The sequence below is a fragment of the Eschrichtius robustus genome, chromosome X, assembly GCF_028021215.1.
Source record: "Eschrichtius robustus isolate mEscRob2 chromosome X, mEscRob2.pri, whole genome shotgun sequence".
In the NCBI taxonomy this organism is placed as follows: Eukaryota; Metazoa; Chordata; class Mammalia; order Artiodactyla; family Eschrichtiidae; genus Eschrichtius; species Eschrichtius robustus.
The window spans coordinates 65,504,546-65,514,197 of record NC_090845.1 but is presented as its reverse complement, the minus strand read 5'-3'; the positions used below and the strand labels follow the sequence as shown (position 1 = coordinate 65,514,197).

The 9,652-nt window shown below is 39.0% G+C and overlaps 1 non-coding gene across 1 annotated transcript; it reads left to right on the top strand.

Annotated features, from left to right (window-relative positions):
- Window positions 1-1,482: 1,482 nt before the first annotated feature.
- Window positions 1,483-1,554, top strand: TRNAD-AUC (transfer RNA aspartic acid (anticodon AUC)). The gene has a single exon. It is a non-coding gene; the product is annotated as a tRNA-Asp (tRNA).
- The last annotated feature ends 8,098 nt before the right edge of the window (window positions 1,555-9,652 follow it).

The following is a 9,652-nucleotide window of genomic DNA, read 5'->3' as shown; positions in this document are numbered from 1 at the left end:
CTGGAATCTACCAAAAAAGATATTCTACATTCAAAGACAAAGAAGTCACAGTGAGATGGTAGGAGGGAAGCATGTGCGATACAATCAAATCTCATATCTGCTAAGTGAGCCGCCCACAAACTGGAAAATAATTATATCGCAGAGGTTCTCCCACAGGAGTGAGAGTTCTGAGCCCCAGGTAAGACTCCCCAGCCTGGGGGTCTGGCATCAGGCGGAGGAGCCCCCAGAGCATTTGGCTTTGAAGGCCAGTGGGACTTTAATGCAGGATCTCCACAAGACTGGGGGGAAAGAGAGACTGCACTCTTGGAGGGTGCACACAAGGTTTCACATGCACTGGGAACCAGGGCAAAGCAGTGACTCCATAAGAGTTTGGGCCAGACCTACCTGTGGGTCTTAGAGGGTCTCCTGGGGAGGTGGGGGTCAGCTGTGGCTTACTGTTGGGACAAGGACACTGGTGGCAGGGAATATTCACTGGAGTGAGCTCTCCCAGAGGTCACCCCTTTGGCACCAGACTTGGCCCCACCCAGCAGCCTGCAGGCTCCAGTGTTGGGACGCCTCAGGCCAAACAAACAGGGTGGGAACACAGCCACACCCATCAGCAGACAGGCTGCCTAAAGTCATCCTGAGGCCACAGCCACTTCTAAACACACTCCTTGATACAGCTCTGCCCACCAGAGGGACAAGACCGAGCTCCACCCACTAATGGGCAGATCCCAGTCCTTCCCACCGGGAAGCCTGCACAAGCCTCAACCTCACCTACCAGGGGACAAACATCAGAAGCAACAGGAACTACAAACCTGGAGCCTGTGGAACAAAGACCACAAACACGGAAAGTTAGAAAAAAATGAGATGGCAGAGAAATATGCTCCAGACGAAGGAACAAGACAAAACTGCAGGAGAACTAAGTGAAATACAGATAGGTAACCTACCTGAAAAAGAATTCAGAGTAATGATAGTAAAGATGATACAAGATCTCGGAAAAAGAACAGAGGTACAGACTGAGAAGATACAAGAAATATTTAACAAAGACCCAGAAGAAATAAAGAACAAACAGAGATGAACAATGCAATACCTGAAATGAAAAATACACTAGAAGGAATCAATAGCAGTAAAAATGAGGCAGAAGAATGAATAAGAGAGCTGGAAGACAGATTGGTGGAAATCACTGCCACAGAACAGAATAAAGAAAAAAGAATGAAAAGAAATGAGGACAGTCAGAGACCTCTGGGACAACATTAAATGCACCAACATTTGCATTATAGGGGTCCCAGAAGGATAAGAGAGAGAGAAAGGGCCTGAGAAAATATTTGAAGAGATAATAGCCAAAAAATTCCCTAACATGGGAAAGGAAACACTCAAGTCCAGGAAGCACAGAGAGTCCCATACAGGACAAACCCAAGGAGGAACACGCCAAGACACATATTGGTAAAACTGACAAAAATTAAAGACAAAGAGAAAATATTAAAAGCAACAGGGAGGAATTCCCTGGTGGTCCAGTGGTTAGGACTTGGTGCTATCAATGCCAGGGCCCGGGTTCAATCCCTGGTCAGGTAACTAAGATCCGGCAAGCCACATAGTGCAGCCAAAAAAAGTAAAAAATAAAATAAAATAAAAGCAACAAGGGAGAAGCAACAAATAGCATGCAAGGGAATCCCCATAAGGTTATCAGCTGATTTTTCAGCAGAAATTCTGCAGGAAAGAAGGGAGTGGCATGATACATTTAAAGGGATAAAAGGGAAAAACCTACAACCAAGAATATTCTACCCAGCAAAGCTCTCATTCAGATTCAATGGAGAAATCAAAAGCTTTACAGACAAGCAAAATCTAAGAGAATTTAGCACCACTAAACCAGCTTTAGAACAAGTGCTAAAGGAACTACTATAGGCAGAAAGAAAAGGCCACAAACAGAAACAAGAAGTTACGAATGGGAAAGCTCACTGGTAAAAGCAAATGTACAGTAAAGGTAGGAAATCATCCACATACAGATATGATGTCAAAACCAGCAATTCTGAGAAGAAGAGAATACAAAAGTAGGGCATGGGAAATGCATATGAAATTAAGAGACCAGCAACTTTAAAAAATCTTGTATATATGTATATGTGGGTATATATGTATATATATATATACATATATATATATATATATATATATATATACACACACTGCTATATCAAAAGCTCATGGTAACCACAAACCAAAACTCTGCAATAGATACACACACAAAAAAGGAAGAACAATCCAAACACAACACAAAAGATATTCATCAAATCACAAGAGGAGAGAACAAAAGAGGAAGGGAAGAAAAAGACCTATAAAAACAAATCTGAAACAATTAACAAAATGCCAATAAGAACATACATATCAATAATTACCTTAAATGTAAATGGATTAAATGCTCCAACCAAAAGACATAGACTGGCTGAATGGGTACAAAAACAAGACCTGTATATATGCTGTCTACAAGAGACCCATTTCAGATCTACGAACACATACAGACTGAAAGTGAGGGGATGGAAAAAGGTATTCCATGCAAAAGGAAATCAAAAGAAAGCTGGAGTAGCAATACTCATATCAGACAAAATAGACTTTAAAATGAAGACTGCTACAGGAGACAAAAAAGGGCGCTACATAATGATCAAAGGATCAGTCCAAGAAGAAGATATAAGAATTGTAAATATATATATGCACCCAACATAGGAGCACCTCAATATATAAGGCAAATGCTAACAGTCATAAAAGGAGAAGTTGACAGGAACACAATAGTAATGGGGTACTTTAACACCCCACTTACCCAAATGGACAGATCATCCAGACAGAAAATCAATAAGGAAACACAGACCTTAAATCACACATTAGACCAGATGGACTTAATTGATATTTATAGAGCATTCCATCCAAAAGCAGCAGAATACCTATTCTTCTCAAGTGCACACGGAACATTCTCCAGGATTGACCACATGCTGGGCCACAAAGCGAGCCTCGGTTAATTTAAGAAAATTGGAAATCATATCAAGCATCTTTTCCAACCATAACTCTATGAGATTAGAAATCAACTAAAAGAAAAAAACTTTAAAAAACACAAACATGTGGAGGCTAAACAATATGCTACTAAACAACCAATGGATCACTGAAGAAATCAACAAGGAAGTCAAAAAAATACTTAGAGACAAATTAAAATGAAAAAGTGATGATCCAAAACCTATGGAACCCAGCAAAAGCAGTTCTAAGAGGGAAGTTTATAGTAATACAATCTTACCTCAGGAAACAAGAAAAATCTGAAATAAATAACCCAACCTTACACTTAAAGCAACTAAAGAAAAAAGAATGAATAAAACCCAAAGTTAGTAGAAGGAAATTTCAAAGATCAGAGCAGAAATACATGAAATAGAGATGAAGAAAACAATACAAAAGATCAATGAAACTAAAAGCTTGTTCTTTGAAAAGATAAACAAAATTGATAAACCTTTAACCAGACTCATCAAGAAAAAGAGGAAGAGGGCTCAACTCAATAAAATTAGAAATAGAGAATCCCCGGTGGTCCAGTGGTTAGAACTCTGTGCTCTTACTGCTGAGGGCCTGGGTTGGATCCCTGGTCAGGGAACTAAGCTCCCCCAAGCCATGCAGCATGGCATTAAAAAATAAAATTAAAATAAAATAAATAAGATAAAATATAATAAAATAAAATGAAAGGAGAAGCTACAACTGAAACCACAGAAATACAAAGGATCATAAGAGACTACTACAAGCAACTATATGCCAAGAAAATGGACAACCTAACAGAAATGTACAAATTCTTAGAAAGGTAGAATCTTCCAAGACTGAAGAGGAAGAAATAGAAATTATAAACAGACCAATAACAAGTACTGAAATTGAAACTGTGATTTAAAAACTCCAAACAAACTAAAGTCCAGGACCAGACTGCTTCACAGGCAATTTCTATCATACATTTAGAGAAGAGTTAACACCTATCTTTCTGAAACTATTCCCAAAAAATGCAGAGTAAGGAACACTCCCAAACTCATTCTATGAGGCCACAATAACCCTGATACCAAAACCAGACAAAGATACTACAAAAAAAGAAAACCTGATGATCATAAATGCAAAAATCCTTAACAAAATAGTAGTCAACTAAATCCAACAATACATTAAGAGGATCATACACCATGATCAAGTGGGATTTATCTCAGGTATGCAAGGATTTCTCAATATCTGCAAATCAATCAGTGTGATACACCACATTAACAAATTGAAGAATAAAAATCATATGATCATCTCAATAGATGCAGAATAAGCTTTTGACAAAATTCAACACCCATTTATGATAAAAACTCTCCAGAAAGTGGGCATAGAGGGAACCTACCTCAACATAATAAAGGCCATATATGACAAACCCACAACTAACATCATACTCAATGGTGAAAAGCTGAAAGCATTTCCTCTAAGATCAGGAACAAGACAAGGATGTCCACTCTCACCACTTTTATTCAACATAGTTTTGGAAGTCCTAGCGACAGCAGTCAGAGAAGAAAAAGAAATAAAAGGAATCCAAATTGGAGAAGAAGTAAAACTGTCACTGTTTGCAGTTGACATGATTCTATACATAGAAAATCCTAAAGATGCTACCAGAAAACTACTAGAGCTCATCAATGAATCTGGTAAAGTTGCAGGATACAAAATGAATACACAGAAATCTCTTGCATTCCTATACACTAACAATGAAATATCAGAAAGGGAAATTAAGGAAACAATCCCATTTACCATGGCATCAAAAAGAATAAAATACATAGGAATAAATCTACCTAAGGAGGCAAAAGACCTGTATTCAGAAAACTATAAGATACCGATGAAACAAATCAAAGATGAAACAAACAGATGGAAAGATATACCATGTTCTTAGATTGGAAGAATCAGTATTGTCAAAATGACTATACTACCCAAGGCAATCTACAGATTCAATGCAATCGCCATCAAATTACCAATGGCATTTTTCACAGAACTAGAACAAAAAATTTTTAAATTTGTTTGTACACACAAAAGACCCCAGATAGCTGAAACAATCCTGAGAAAGAAGAATGGAGCTGGAGCAATCAGGCTCCCTGACTTCAGACTATACTACAAAGCTACAATCATCAAACCGGTATGGTGCTGACACAAAAACAGAAATATAGATCAATGGAACAGGATAGAAAGCCCAGAGGTAAACCCACGCACCTATGGTCACCTAATCTGTGACAAAGGAGGCCAGAATATACAATGGAGAAAAGACAGTCTTTTCAATAAGTGGTGCTGGGAAAACTGGACAGCTACATGTAAAAGAATGAAATTAGAACATTCTATAACACCACACACAAAAATAAACTCAAAATGGATTAAACACCTAAATGTAAGACTGCATCCTATAAAACTCTTAGAGGAAAACATAGGCAGAACACTTTCTGACATAAATCACAGCAATATCTTTTTGGATCCACCGACTAGAGTAATGAAAATAAAAACAAAAATAAACAAAATGGACCTAATTAAACTTAAAAACTTTTGCACAGCAAAGGCAACCATATACAAAACCAAAAGACAACCCACAAGATGGGAGAAATTATTTGCAAGTGAAGCAACAGACAAGGGATTGATCTCCAATATATACAAACAGCTCATGTGGCTCAGTGTGAAAAACAAACAACCCAATCAAAAAATGGGCAGAAGACCTAAACAGACATTTCTCCAAAGAAGACATACAAAATATAGGGGTGGGGGAGTGGGAGGTACAAACTAATGGGTGTAAGATAGGCTACAAGGATGTATTGTACAATACAGGGAATATAGCCAATATATTATAATAACTAAATGGAGTGCAACCTTTAAACATTGTATAAAATTTTTAAAATTAATTTTAGAGTCATTGTTTAACATTCTTAGCAATACAGTGTAACATCAGATTTTATATTTATTCAAATAAAATGGATGAGATATCTCAAAAAACATTTTTTTAAAGGCATACAGATAGCCAAAAGGCACATGAATAGATGCTCAACTTCGCTAATTATTAGAGAAATGCAAATCAAAACTACAATGAGGTTATCACCTCACACCAGTCAGAATGGCCATCATCAAAACGTCTAGGGCCTCCCTGGTGGTGCAGTGGTTAAGAATCCGCCTGCCAATGCAGGGGACATGGGTTCGAGCCCTGGTCCGGGAAGATCCCACATGCTGCAGAGCAACTAAGCCCGTGTGCCACAACTACTGAGCCTGCGCTCTAGAGCCCGCGGGCCACAACTACTGAGCCTGTGAGCCACAACTACTGAAGCCCACGTGCCTAGAGCCCATGCTCCCCAAGAGAAGCCACCGTAATGAGAAGCCCACGCACCGCAACGAAGAGTAGGCACCGTTCGCTGCAACTAGAGAAAGCCCGCATGCAGCAACGAAGACCCAACGCAGCCAAAAATAAATACATAAATAAAATAAATTTTAAAAAAAAGTCTAGAAACAATAAATGCTGGAGAGGGTGTGGAGAAAAGGGAACCCTCCTACACTGTTGGCAGGAATGTAAATTGGTGCAGCCACTATGGAAAGCAGTATGGAGGTTCCTGAAAAAACTAAAACTAGAGCTACCACATGATCCAGCAATCTCATTCCTGGACATATATCTGGAGAAAACTATACTTCAAAAAGATACATGCACCGCAATGTTCATTGCAGCACTATTTACAATAGCCAAGACATTGGAAGCAACCTAAATGTCCATCTACAGAAGAATGGATAAAGAAGATATGGTACAGGGACTTCCCTGGTGGTCCAGTGGTTAAGACTCCACGTTTCCCATGCAGGGGGCACGGGTTCCATCACTGGTCAGGGAACTAAGATCCCCCCATGCCATAAGTTGTGGTCAAAAATATAAAATTAGGCAGCTCGATGCTTTATGACGACCTAGAGGGGTGGGATAGGGAGGGTGGGAGGGAGGCTCAAGAGGGAGGGGATATGGGGATATATGTATACATATAGCTGATTCACTTTGTTGTACAGCAGAAACTAACACAACATTATAATGCAATTATACTGCAATAAAGATTAAAAGAATATATCTTTAAAAAAAAATATGGGACACATATACAATGGAAGGTTACTCAGCCATTAAGAAGAATGAAATAATGCCATTTGCAGTAGCATGGATGGACCTAGAAAGAAGTACATCAGACAGAGACAGATATCATATGATATCACTTATATGTGGAATCTTCAAAATGATACAAATGAACTTATTTACAAAACAGAAACAGACTCACAGACTTAGAAAACAAACTTATGGTTACCAAAGGGAAAAGGTGAGTGGGAGGAATAAATTAGGAGTTTGGGATTAACATAGACACACTACTATATATAAAATAGATAATCAACAAGAATCTACTGCATAGCACAGGGAACTTTACTCAAAATTCCATAATAACCTATATGGGAAAGGAATTTGAAAAAGAATGGATATATGTATACATAAAACTGAACCAATTTGCTGTACACCTGAACATACACAACATTATAAAACAACTATATTCCAGCATAAAATAAAAATTAAATTAAAAAAGTCCCAACACTCTAAATGAAATAAAAATTGGATGTGTAAAATTTGAGTTTGGTACTGGTAGGCTTTTGAGCTTACAGTCCAAGCCTGCTGTGACTAAGTAAATATAGGGGCCATCTTTAGCTTATTTACATAACAGTTGTGACAATCCTTTTTCTGATCTAGACTTTATTTCCTGGTCGATATCAATGGCACACCTCTTCAGGGGAATTTTTCCAGCATCTGGCCACACACACTAGTGTAATGTGGCCAGAAAAACAGCAAACCCTCTAAGTTTTACACTTGATCATGAGTTTTTTCCATTATATCAGATAAGGGATTATACTTAAACTTTAGGTTCATAAATCTTCCAAACAATAACTCAAAGGGAGAAATATCATGCCTGCCAGAGGAAGTTGACCTTATTTTTAATAAAACCAAAGGTGAAGCTCTGGGCCATTGTAAGCTGATGGCTTGATATTTAGTCAAATAATTCTTTATAGTTCATTTGTTCTTCTCGTCCAGAAGACTGAGTATGATAAAGAGTATAGCAAATTATTGGTTTAGTGTTTACAGAGCTCCTACATAACCATAGAAATGAAATGACTTTCCCTATCAGACTCCAGATATTCAGAAATTCCAAAGGTTGGGATGTTATAATTCAGTAAGTCCTTGAAACACTGAGCATCTGCTTTAGCTGCTAGGAACACTTCTGGCAATCCAGACATCATACACAACATTACTGATCAATCTCTTCTACCTTCTGAAGGTGAAAGCTCTATGCTATCAACGGAATGTGTTCTCCCAAAATTCCTATGTTGAAACCTAATCACCAATGTGATGGTATTTGGAAGAGGGTCTTTAGGAGATAAATAGGGCATGAGGGTGGAGACATCATGAATGAAATTAGTGTCCTTATAAAAGAGACCCCATAGAGCTCTCTTGCCCCTTATGCCACGTGAGGACACAGCAAGAAGAAAGCCGTTTACGAAAAAAGAAGTGGACCATCACCTGACATTGAATCTGCCAGCACCTTGATCTTGGACTTCTCAGATTCCAGACCCATGAGAAATAAGTTTATGTTGTTTATAAGCCACCCAGTCTGTGCAGTATTCTGTTATAGCAGCCCAAATGGATTAGGACACTCTATAAAGTCTATTTGCCACCAGATCCCAGGTAACAATGTCCTCAGTAGACTTCTTTGCCTTACCTTAAGTGTTTCCTGTAAGTAATTTTTCTGGCAAGCAGCACACCTTTGTATTATTTCTTGAATTATTTGACCCTTATTCCAAATGTGGTACGATTCCAAGGTTTTCAGGATACTCCTTTTGTTTGAATAAGGTTGCTGGTGTCATGAAAAAGCCATCCAAACATATAATAAGTGAGATACACAAATACTCCTATAGTGTAATTCCCATATTCCTATGATATTCTTCATAGCTCTCCTTGGTTTCCAATTTTCTAAATCTTGTGGAGTTGTGTATTTCTGAAATTGTAAATAAGAGTTCTTGGATAGAAGTAATGGGGCTTCAATTTCCCCAGTCAAGACCTAAGTAGCCCTTTCTGTGGCTTGGTGTGCAAATTAATTTCCTTTAGATATGTCATCTTGTTGTCTGTTATGAGTTCTACAATGAATTTCAGAAATCTGTTGGAGAAGCGGGGGTGACTAATAAATCAGCAATTACGTTTCTAGTGTGATATTTCAGTTACTACTGCTATGAGAAAGTTCCCTCTATTCCTCCACATTTGTTCCATAGCATGACAGATACCAAATGCATATTTACTATCAGTATAGATATTCACCTTAAGATTGGTGGCTAATTTAAAAGTTTGTATAAGAGCTAGGAGTTCCGGTGAAAGTTCACAGCGCAGCGGCGGGTCTGGCTGGCGGCGGCGGCGGGCGGGAGGCGAGTGCCCGGTGTGCGTTTGTGGAGACAGAGGCGCGCTCGACTCTCGAGGCCCGTCACCCGCTCAGCTCCCTGCCCTAGGCGAGGAGGGCGGCTTGTGGGGTTGAGTGGCCCGAGCTGAGGGTGCGCAGAGCTCAGGGCGGCGACGGCAACGGCGTTGATATCGGTGTAACAACTGCCTCAGCAAGCCGGGAAG